This window comes from Chrysochloris asiatica, unplaced genomic scaffold (assembly GCF_000296735.1).
Source record: "Chrysochloris asiatica unplaced genomic scaffold, ChrAsi1.0 scaffold00042, whole genome shotgun sequence".
Lineage (NCBI taxonomy): Eukaryota > Metazoa > Chordata > Mammalia > Afrosoricida > Chrysochloridae > Chrysochloris > Chrysochloris asiatica.
In genome coordinates this window covers 6,057,790-6,070,362 of record NW_006408560.1, presented here as the reverse complement: position 1 = coordinate 6,070,362, position 12,573 = coordinate 6,057,790, and the positions used below count along the sequence as shown (strand labels likewise).

The window sequence follows — 12,573 nt, the reverse complement described above, 5'->3', positions numbered from 1 at the left end:
GGTAGCCTAGAGAGTGACTACTGAAATTGCTGGGATGGTGGAAATTTTCTATATTTTGATCTAACAGTTTGTCAAAATTCAATGAGGACAAATATTTGTGCATATTACTCTATGGCAATTGTACTTCAGTTAATTTATTTGTTTGGGGTACCATGGAATGATTCCAATTCATGGTGACCCCAAGTGACGGTTCTGTTCCATAGGGTAATGTTGGCAGTTCACAGACTTAGATCACAAGTCTTTCTTCTTCGGAGCCGCTTCGTGGATACTCTCTGAGTCGCTAGGAGTCAAAATCAACTCCAAGGCAAACAATATCCTTGGAGAACTGCTGGAGCTATGCATTTCCCCCATTCAAACCCTCTCTGGGTCTCTTCTTCCTCCATTCCGTTCTCCTCTCCAGAATCACGTTCTCCTCTCCAGGATCCCGCCCTGACGTCACAGCATAAGTCTTCAGGAGATCTTAGCCTCGTCCACTTCCCCTTGCTTTCCTTTACTTCTCTTCCCGTCTCGTTTTCCCGCTCCCACCCCCACCGGAGTCGAACTGAGGGTTGCGGGATGCGCTCCAACAGGTAGGGATGGAGTGCGGAGGAAACGACGCGAAGGGGCGTCCAGGAGTTCTCGGAGTTCAGCGCGTCTTGGGCCCCACTCAGCTCAAGCGGGAGTCGCAGACCCGGGTGTCTCCGGGAGCCGCTGGCTTCTGAGGCAGGCGAGGAGCAAGGAGGACGAAGGACTTTCGGCTTCCCTTTCTAGCTTCGGAATCACCCAAAACACCACGATTCGTCACCCGAACCCGCTTGGTTATCTGAGGATTTGGAGCCTGCGCAGTTGTGCGGCGGAGCGTAGTGACACCGCGTAGTGGTCAGCGAGTGCTCATTGTCTGTTGAATCGCAAGCTCTTGTCGTCTCTGTGGCGCAATCGGTTAGCGCGTTCGGCTGTTAACCGAAAGGTTGGTGGTTCAAGCCCACCCAGGGACGGTTTCATTATTTTAAAATGTAAAGTGTTTCATTTGCGTCTATGCTACAGATCCTCTCACATGAACACAGTGAGGAGACCTGACCTCACTTTCTGTTATCCATCCACTGCCATCTAGTCAATACATGCAAAAGCTGGACAGTGAATAAGGAAGACCATAAACGAATTGATACTTTTGAGTTACGGTGTTGGAAGAGAATATTAAAAGTGCCATGGGCTGCCAAAAGAACCAACAGATCCGTTATGGAAGAAGTGCAGCCAGAGTGCTCCTTGGAGGCCAGGATGGCCAAACTTCGTCTCTCATATTTCGGATAAAATGTCAGGAGGGACCAGTTGCTGGAGAAGGAAATCATGTTTGGTAAGGTGGATGGTCAGAGAAAAAGAGGAAGACACCCCCCCCCACACACACACACACACACAGAGATGGATGGGCAAAATGGAAGTATCAATGGGCTCAAGGGTGGCAACAATTGTAAGATTGGCCCAGGACCGGGCAGTGTTTCATTCTGTTGTGCATAGGGTCGCTATGAGTTGGTATCGACTCGATGGCACCTAACAACAACATACATACACCCTATCTGCTGCAATCTAGTCGATTCCAACTTATCGGTATAAGATACTATAGAACAAAGTAGAACTGTGTTCTTTAGGGTTTCGGAGACTAAATCTTTACAGGAGCAAACTTTCTCCGGAAGTTTCCATAGAAGGTATCTCTGTAATTACAAATTCATTGACTTCCCTTATTTTTGCAAACGAATTTTAGATGGTTCTTTGTTCTCCTGAAGTGTTATTTGTGGGTACTCTCTAATCCTAGAAAGAAAATATTCTCCTTTGTAATGGGCTGAACAAAGTCCTGGTTTAAAAGGCACTCTTAAAAGTCTTCTGTCGCTGCTCCCGGCGGGACTTGCCTGTGCATTCGGCAATCCAGTTTTGTTCAAGCAAAATCAACCTGTCTCTAGATGCATTGGCCGGGAATCGAACCCGGGTCACCCGCGTGGGAGGCGAGAATTCTACCATTGAACCACCAATGCTTTCTCTTTACCCTGTTCCTCAAAGGATGCCAAGAATTACTAAAGGCAATGCAAAAATTTCCAAATTAGGTATCATATAGGCAGTTACCAAAAGTTAAGATTTAATTAAAAAGAAACATATCAGGAAACAATGTAAAGTAATGACATTAAAATTAACATACACAACCTGCACACTAAAGGCCCAGAGGAACTGCCAAGCCCAGCCATTGGGCACAAGTGTCAGATCATGTTGACTCCTCCCTGCTTCTGCACTCAAAATTGACCTGGAGACAGTGGCATCATTAGGGTTGGTGTCACCTAATGCAGTAACTCTCAGTGTTACTCTCCTTCCCGCCACAGACCTCCTCCTATACCAGACCACACAGAATCTTTAGTAATGTTTGCTATTTAAATCATAAAATAATACATGATAAATATAATGGTAAATTGTTTAAATGTAATATGTCTTAGATAGTATGAAATTGTTAAGTGCCTGTTGAGCTATTTCCGACTCATGTTGTTATTAAGTGCCATCGAGTCAGTTCCAAGGAGCAGCTGGTGAGTTTGAACTGCCAACCTTTCAGTGCCAACCTTGCAGTTCAAACGGCTTTGCAGTCTGGCACATTAACCCACAGCGCCACATCAGGACTTTGCTTCTGACTTATAGGGACCCTCTTATAGGGTTTCCAAGGAGCAGCTGATGGGTTTGAACTATTGATCTTGTAGCTCGCAAATCAGTGCTGATCCTACAAAGCCAATGGATATTCATAACAAAATTGGAGTCCTGATATGGTGTTTATCCTGATACGGATAAGCACCGGACTTGTAACCAAAAGGTCGACTAACCACTCCATGGAAACCTTATATAGGGTCACTATGAGTCGGAACCAACTCGACAGCACTTTACAGCGGCAGCAGCAACAAACAGCAACATTGTTTTGTAAAATATTTCTATATTGAATTACAACATTATTATTAACTGAGTCAAAGCCTTTTTTAATTTTTCTCCTCTTCCTTTTTTGTTGTTGTCCAGTGCCGTCGAGTCGGTTCCGACCCACAGCGACCCTGTGTAGGGTTTCCGAGGAGCAGTTGGTGAGTTTGAATCGCCCTCTTTTAATTTCAAACCGGCCTTATGGTAAAGTGTTTATCCTACAGTGCCACTTAATTCTGAAAATAGTTATTGATATAGTTTCACAAATACTACCACATTCTGTAACATCAGAAATTTTGATAAAATCAGCCACTATGAAAAACAGCAGTGCTTGTTTCAGTAGATGAAACCAAATGATTGGAATCATCATTGTAATAGATAATAATGACTGCTCTGACCAAGGAGCATTAAAATGTTCAAACAGTAAATTAGCCTAGAGTTTTATTCTTATAAGTATATTGATACAAACTTACCAGCCTCTCCTTGGAAACCCTCTACAGGGTGACTATAAGTCGGCACAACTCCCCGTCACTTAACCACAATGACTATGAAGTTGGGCTTAGGGAAAAAATTGCTGTTACAATGAACTACAGGAATATTTTTGTTAAAATGACAAATTTATGCTAAAACACTACACAAAAATTTTATAGGCATTCATTTTGGTGTCACCCCTCTGATAGTGTCACCTGGTGCTGCCACACTCCCACCCCACCCCTGCCATTCACCAGGGGAGACCATCTCTTCGAAGACACAAGTGTGTCTGGTAGCTGACTACAGTTTTGAATATTTGAAACCCGAACCACTGTTACTTTTGCTGTTTCTCCTGGCAGATCCCTAGATTTATGTTTGATGAATACATCTAACTTTAACCAGACTTAATAACATGCAGAGGTGATGAAAGTCAGAGGAATCACAGGATGGAGCTCCCTATGGAAAAAAATTACGAAGATCATCAGGCATAAAAAACTTAAAAGGAATGAGTAAGCAAAGGAAGAATAAAAGAACAGAATGGAAACTCATAGGATGACACTTATGGAAATGGTCTCTAGGTCATTTTAGGTGGTTCACTAACTAGGTTATGAGCCAATCATGAGGACTGAATAGTAATCATTATTAATAGTAATCATTGAGTTCAACACTTTGGGTGGCAATGTTCTTTGCATTGAGAACCTAGAATTGCTCTGTTTGTCCAACTCCCAGGCATCACACTCTGCTGGGGTCTGGCCCCGACATAATTGTCACGCGTGTTTGGTTCACGAGGAGGGGAGATCCAGCGGCGATAGGGATAGCGAAAGAATACACAGAGAAACAGAAGAAGGGAGACAATGAGGCACCCCAAAGCCAGGGTGGATACATCACTGGTGGGCAGGCTTGGGACTACAGGCATCATGGCCTCTGCAGGCAGCGACTCACTGCCCTGCAATCTTTAATGGATGCCTTCCAACCCGTAATGCACCGCAATCTTTACTCCATGCCTTCCAACCAGTAATGCACACCTGGGGAGGCTCGGGCCTCTGTTTTATTTAGGGGAGGAGTTTCACACCAAGCTGGGAGGGACTAAAACAGGATACAGCTAACATCAGTAATTTTCCAGACATTCAGGTAACTTTACATTGTACTTCACTGGTTCGAATCCCCGGCCAGCAATTTGGAGTCTCAGGCCCAATTAACATATCTATAGCCCCTGAGGTCAGTTGGGGGAAGTTGAGAGTTCTGTAGGAGACGCCCAGGTGAATGGGCTGCACCTGGAAAAGGGATTAGGGAGGATGGGTTCTTTGTCTATAGAACAAAGAACGGAGAAGTAGCTAAGATATTTTTAGTTAATCCTTTGGAGAAAGGTTTAACCTTGCAACCTTTAGTTAATCCTTTGGAGAAAGGTTTAACCTTGCAACCTTTAGTCTCCACTTTAGGAAAATATCACATTTATCTGTGGATTTTCAAAGGCTCCAGTGTATTAATTTAATATATATACCTGAATATTAAGATGAAAGCAATTTTCCATTAACTGCCAGTGGCCTCATTTGTTACACTCAGCCCTAGAGGGCCTCGAACCTCTGACTAGTCTTACATGGTCTGCAACAACACTCCACACTTCCCACAGATGATTTCTTTCAAAAGAGGAGCCTGCAACATCAAAAAAAAAAAAAGTATTCAGATAGACGCAGGAACGAATGCAGACAGTTTGGATGGAAAACTATTTCAAGCGAAGCCAGAGGTCCTGGGCTGGATGTTTCTGGTAAAACCTGTTGCACCAGCAGTTTTTCCCATCTTAGTTTGTGGCAACTCCATTCTTCCATATACTAAGGCAAGAAAATAAGTGGTTTTTTTTTAACTCTGGAGTTTTCCTTCCACTCCAAGTCTGATTAGTCAGGAATTCATGCTTTTTACTCACTGGCGCTGCACTGAGGGCATTGTTAAAAAGCAAGGTTCCATGAATTGATGGAATACAAATTGAAATCTTTCAACAAACTAATGACGCACTGCAGGAGCTCACTCATCTATGCCAAGAAATTTGGTAGACAACTACCCGGCCAATCAACTGAAAGAGATCCATATCTGTGCTCATTCCAAAGAGAGATAACTCAATAGAATGCAGAAATCATTGAACATTAATATCACATGCAATAAAATTTTGCTCAAGATAATTAAAAAATGGCTGCAACAGTACATCAACAGAGAACTGCCTGAAATTCAAGTCAGATACAAAAGAGGACATGCATGGAACAAGGAATATAATTGCTGATATTCGATGGACCTTGGCTGAAAGTATAGGATACTAGAAAGATGTTTACTTGTGATTTATTGACTATGCAAAGCCTTCTGACTGTGTGGATCATGACAAGCTACAGATAACATTGCAAAGAATGGGTATTCCAGAACACTTAATTGTGCTCATGAGGAACCTGTGCACAGACCAAGAGGCAGTCATAATCTGCAATAGAGAGTTTTACTTCTTCTTTCCAATTTTGGTGCCTTTAATTTTCCTTTTTTGCCTTATAGCTCTGGCTAAGAATTCCAGCACAATATTGAATAGGAGTGAGGATAAGGGCTTATCCTTGTCTGCCTCCTGTTTGCAAGAGGAATTACTTCAGTTTCTCACCATTGAGAGCTACATTGGCTATTGGTTGTTTTTCTTTTTTTTATTATTATGTTGAGTAACTTCCCTTCTATTCCTATTTTGTTGAGTGTTTTTTATCATGATCAGTGTTGAATTTTGTCAAAGGCTTGTTCTAAATCAATTGATGTGATCATGTCATTTCTTTTCTTTTTTTATTTATGCGGTAGATTATATTGATTGTTTTTCTAATATTGAACCATCCCTGCATACCTGGTATGAAGCCCACTTGTTAATAAAACATGATATGTTATTACAAAGATGAGTGAAAAATTATCTGCACTCCAGTTATATTAAAACACCTGTCCACATCCATGGCTGGTGACAATATTGAGCATGCACATGAAATGATTCTATTGACTAGATGAGTGACAGAGGACTCTGTGGCAAATAATTTGCAAATCAGCCATGGCTCTGCCTGTGAAACAATCCATGACAGACTTGGGTTTCGCAACTTTTGTGCGAGATGGGTACAGAAACAACTCACAGAAGCGTTTGGACACCTGCAAACAAAATTTGAACTGATACTTGAAGAAAAGTAAAAGTTTCTTTAAAAAAAGAAATAGTTACTGGTGGTGAGACATGGATTCAGCACTACAAGCCTGAGAGTAAATGTCAGAGTATGGAATGGAACCATCCTCAATTGTTGACCAAGAAAAAGTTCAAAAGTCAACTATCAGTTGGAAAATTGAGGCTAACAGTTTTCTGGGATTCTCAAGGGCCAGTATTGAAACACTGTCAGGGGAAAAGTTCAACAATCAGAGGTGCTCGTTACAGTGAGATACTTACTGGAGAGTTGAAGCCTAAACTTCAGATTAAATGCAGAGGACTGCTACCCAAGGGCATTGTGATTTTGCATGGCAATGCACATCCACACACCTCTGCCCACACTGTTGACACTCTGCAAAAACTTCCTTTTGAGGTGTTAAAGTATTCTCCCTATATAGTCCTGATCTTGCTCCCTGGGACTTTCACCTGTTTGGTCCCCTGAAACAGCCTTTCACAGATGAAGATTCACCTCTGATGAAGAAGTGAAGACAGTGGTGCATTTGTGGCTTGCACTTAGCCTAAAACAATTTTTAATAAGGGAATATGAAAACTTGTTGACAGATGGACAAAGTGCATTGAAAAGCAAGGAAATTATGTTGAAAAGATGATGTATTTGCTTTTCTAAAAGTTTATTAAAATTAATTCTACAGCCAGAGTGTGCAGATAATTTTTTGCTCACTCTCGTGTGTGTGTATATATATATATCCTACAACTATATAAGAATTTGAAAGAATATTTGTACATGAGTATTTACCTTTCCTGCAAGTACAACTATGAATGTTGTAGAGCATACAATGGGAAAATGATGAAAACTTTCCTAGATATTATCAAACATCTTAAAGCAATGAGGACTCATAGTCTCTGGGAACACCATGGTCAATTGGCATAACATAGTCCACAAAGACAAAGTTCTATCTATATCCTACTTTGATGAGCAGTGTCTGGATCATGAGCAGCCATCTAAGGTACAGTGATTTACCTCTCCGTGTACAGAAAAAAGAAGAGTGACAAGAACTGAGAGGTTTAGAATCAATTAGGCCAATAGACTAATGGAACATGTGAATATCAGTCTCCATGACTCTGAGACCTGAAGAACTAACTAGACAGCACTTGGCTACCACTACCAACTGCTCTGAAAGGGATCACATTAGAGGGTCCCAGATAGAGTGGGATAAAATGTGGAACAAAATTCAAAATTATTTAGTAATAATACTTTGTTGTTGTTGTTGTTATAGCACAACTTATATATTTCAAATGGACACAAAATTAGTGTCATTTACAGTATCTTAGCTCTGATAGCATAGTGGTTACGAATCGGGCTGCTAATCTCACAGTCAGCAGTTCGAAACTACCAGCTGTTCTGCAGGAGAAAGATGAGGCTTTCTGCTCCCATAAAGATTTACAGCCTCGGAAACCCTGTACTTTAAAACCCTTCAACTATGAGTTGGAACTGACTCCATGGCACAAAACAAGAACAATAGTGTCTTAAGATAACTTGCCCTTGAATGGGAGTTTCCTTTCCAGTACTTTGAGGTATCTAGAAAATTTACTACTGTGGAAAATGAAGACTGCTTAAGTTGAATGGGGGTGGGGAAAGGGGAAGGCCTGTGGTTTTTCTTTTTGATTAATTGCTGTAACACTGTCCTTCAGGAGGTTGAGGGAGTTTCATATTTTCTTTAGACATCTTAAGCGCCGAAGCTCTTGCAGGACAACTTTGATGCTATATGAATTCTGCCATTTTGCTAACACTGATATGGCTCTTGGGTCTACCACCTCATTGTAATTATCACCCCATTCATATTAATTTTTGTTACAAATCTTACAAAGGGGGGTGCTTCTGGGAATTTAGGTCCACATTCTATTTTAAGACTGTATATCTGGTTCTCATAAATTGTTCTTGGAAGCCCAATTATCATCCCTGTCCATCTTGTAAGTGTCATGTCGTCTCATCTTCTAGACCCCAGCTAACTGTGCCATCTCCTACTTCTTTCTGGCCTTCTCGAGTTCTTCCAACAGTCGAAAATTGTGAGGGACTTTTACTCCTGAGCCCATGGTGGCTGCCATCTTGCATCGCTTGTAATAATACTTTTTTAAAAGACTGGGTTTACGAGTCAGAAAGAGACTGGAGGAACCTGAGACTATGCCCATCAATTACCCTTCAGATCTAGAAAGGAACTCACCCTCACATCCTACTGAGTAGTCACTGGAGATTTCAAAGCTAGTGAGTAGCCATCAAATTGCAATTATTAGTCTTTCCCCATCCAGAGGAAAAAAGAGTGAAAAAGTCAAATATGCAAGGAACAAATAGCCTAATGGATTAATGGACTATGTGAACATCAGCCTCCACAATCTCGAGACAGAAGAACTAGATGGTGCCTGAAATGCGTCATATTAGAAGATCCTGTATAAAGTGGGAGAAAAATGTGGAACAGAACTCAAAATCATAAAAAAGACCAGGTTTACTGGGCACATAGAGACTAGTACAATCCCTGAGAGTATGGCCATTAGTCACCCTTCAGGTCTGGAACTGAACTCACCCTGTGGCTCAGTACAATAAACAGGTTGATAAGGGGGACAATAATACAAGGGAGGTACGCACACCTTAGAATTATCAACCTTTTGAGATCAAAAGGACAGCATTTTGTTCTCATTTTTGAGAAGCTTTTAAGTGAAGTACTGAAGAGTTAGGAAAGAAGGAGGAATGAAATACAGAAGAGTTAGGAAAGAAGGAGGAATGAAAATGTGAAACATAGAGAAGAAGTGGGAAAAGTGATGTTATGTTGTGGGGATTGAAATCAACAACGTGAAACAAAATGTGTATGAGATGTTCAATGGAAAACTGGTTTACTCTGTAAACGTTCACCCAATCCACAATAAAAGGTTAAAAAGAGAGAGAAAATGAAATAATTTGGGGGAAATATGAAATCCTTGGTGTTTTCCATGCAATTGCACTTTTAGACAATAAGCACTTACTTCAGCAGCATATATATGAAAATTGGAACGACACACAGAAGATTAGCATGGCTTCTGGACAAAGATGACACAAAAATTCATGAAGCATTAAATATTCAAAAAGAATAAAAAAGAGGCTTAAAATTTAGAATAAAGATTGATCTTTTGAGGCACCAATGGTGGGTGGTCCCCATTGGTGTGACTTTCAGAAGACACCAGGCAGTCTTGTGTATCCGCATAACTCAGGCAACTGAAGGGTAGGCCCTCCTAAGATTCCACGACATCCCCCACCTTCCAATTCTGTTATTACAACTCCAGGCTGTTACCTGGTGCTCTGGGTCCTCTCTCTGACACTCCTGTTGAAACCTGTACTAGAGGCAGTCTGCTTCTTAAGCTCTGAACAACCTGGCATCTTGCAGCTTGTTTTGGTGATTCAGGACTCTCAAGTTTTGTGGAATGTTGACAGTTTAACCCAAAAGTAAGTTATGAATTACCTCTGCATCCTTTATAGTTGTTATAAAGTGCCATTGAGGCGGTTCTGACTCATAGTGACCCTGTATATGTTTCCAAGGTGTGATTGATAGGTTTGAACCATTGACCTTGCAGTTAGCAATTCAACACTTATCCTACAACACCACACCAGGATTCCCTTGCTGCTGCTGCTGCTGCTGCTACTGCATGCTATGGAGTCAGATCCGACTCATATTGACCTTGTATGGGATTTCTGAGATTGTAAATGTTTATAGGAGCAGGAAGTCTCATCTTTGTCCCATAGATCAGCAGCCCAGTGTGTAACCCAATATGCTACTAGGGCCACATAGGTCATCCTTGCTGTTGTTAAATGCCATCGAGTGGATTGCCACTCATAGAGACCTTGTATAGAGTTTCCAAGGAGCAGCTGATGAGAAACTGCCAACCTTGCAGTTCAAACTGACCTTGAGTTACAGTGTTTATCCAACAGCACCTCAGCAGGACTCCTAGAACTCCCTTGCCGTGTTGTTGTTGAGTGCTGTTGAATTGGTTCCTACTCATAGCGACTCATACTCATATAGGGTTTCCAAGGAGCAGCTGGTGAGCTTGATCCACTGACTTTTCAGTTCAAGCCGTCCTTGCATTCTAGCGCATTAATCTGCAGTGCCACGCCAGGATTCTCTTGTTGTTGTTGTTGTTAAATGCCATCGAGTCGATTTTGACCCACAGCGGCCCTGTAGAGGGTTTCCAAGGAGCATCTGGTGAGCTTGAACCACTGACGAAGTTCAAACGACTTTGCAGTCTGACACATTAGCCCACAGGACTCCCTTAGGTCTGTTTAAATCTTTTTTTTCACTTAAAACAAACCAAAAAACCCCCACTTCATTGGGATGTAATTTACATATTATAAAATTCACTCATTTTAACTGTACAATTCAATGATCTTTAGTAAATGTATAAAGATGTGCAAGTATTAGCATAATCTAGTAACTCCTCTTTAATTTATTGTCTGGTTTTCTTTCCCCAGGCTCTGGCTCCACTCCTTCCACCATAAATTTCAGGATGGAATCATCTCTTACTACTTCCCCTGGGCCTAGGGCAGAAAGGAATATACTGGAAATCAACCAGGATTTGCACTCCCAGCTGGCACAAAACAAACAGCAGTTCAGTGATCTCAAAGAGAAATTCCTTATATCTGAAGCTACTGCTTACACCTTGGCCAACCAACTGCAGAAATACAGTAAGTCTTAGGTCCAGGTCACCAAAATGATGCATGATTGTTCTCTAAGAAACTAACCACTTTCCAGAATCTAAACACTCATCAATTCCCTTCATCAAAATTAATTTTATCCTGACCATACTCCTAGAAAGGTGGAAGATGGTATTTTATCCTTAATTTGCAAAGAATGAAAAAAACTGATACATAAACGCAGAAAACAACTTTCCCTAGTTTGCAGTGACAGTGTAGGGAGAACAGAGACTAAAATCTTAGTTCAGGCACAAAACTACCTTTTTCTCACGTGGTAAACTGTTTCAGATTCTACAAACATATAACATCACTGTTGACCAGGGGCATAGCAAGGATAAGGAATGCCTTGGACAATCTCTTAAGTTGCACCCTGCCCTCAATTTCAAGACAATTAGCAGCCAGGCCTCAGCAGAACACATTCCCTGCCCTTGACCTGCTGTCTCAGTCAGACATTGTTTTTATTTGTGATGCAGTACAATGACATTTGACACTATGTAGCGAATTGACACTACGTGGCAAATCTGTGGCAAATTCCTTGGACTTGTGCATGAAGACAAGTGCTCCTTCTGCTCCTCCACCCCCCACTACTTTACTGGGCTTGAAGAAGAATTTTGGGCAGAACCCAATTAATAGAAACTGCTTGATGGTGCCCCATCTTCAAGTGGCACCCAAGGCATGTGTCATTCCTACCATACTTTAGATCCACCTTTGCTGTTGGCCTAAATATCTCAGGATTCAATTCAAACTTTTACTGAACACCCATTTACAAAAGAACTGTTGTTGTTGTTAGGTGCCATTGAATCAGACCAACCCATAGAGACTTTATGCACAGCAGAACAAAACACTGCCCAATCCCGGGCCAACCTCACTATTATTGCCACACTTGAATCCATCAAGGCTGCCACTTGGCCAATCCATTTTGTTGGGGTCCTCCTCTTTTTCTCTGACCCTCCACCATACCAAACATGATATCCTTCTCCAGTGACTGGTCCCTCTTGACAGTATGCCCGAAATATGAGAGATGAAGTTTGGCCATCTTGGCCTCCAGGGAGCACTCTGGCTGCACTTCTTCCAAAATAGATCTATTGGTTCCTTTGGCAGCCCATGGCACTTTCAATATTCTTCTCCAACACCATAATACAAAAGCATCAATTCTTCTACTGTTTTCCTTATTCACTGTCCAGCTTTTGCATGCATATGAGGTTATTAAAAATACCATGGCTTGGATCAGGCGCACCTTAGTCCTCAAGCTGACATCTTTGTTCTTCAACATTTTTAAAAGGTCTTGTGCAGCAGATTTGCCTAGTGCAATACATCATTTGAT

General features: G+C 41.6%; 2 non-coding genes across 2 annotated transcripts; one reads left to right on the top strand and one right to left on the bottom strand.

The window, feature by feature from the left end:
• Positions 1–900: 900 nt before the first annotated feature.
• On the top strand, positions 901–974 carry TRNAN-GUU. Its single transcript has one exon. It is a non-coding gene; the product is annotated as a tRNA-Asn (tRNA).
• A 958-nt stretch (positions 975–1,932) lies between these two features.
• On the bottom strand, positions 1,933–2,003 carry TRNAG-CCC. Its single transcript has one exon. It is a non-coding gene; the product is annotated as a tRNA-Gly (tRNA).
• Between the last annotated feature and the right edge of the window lie 10,570 nt (positions 2,004–12,573).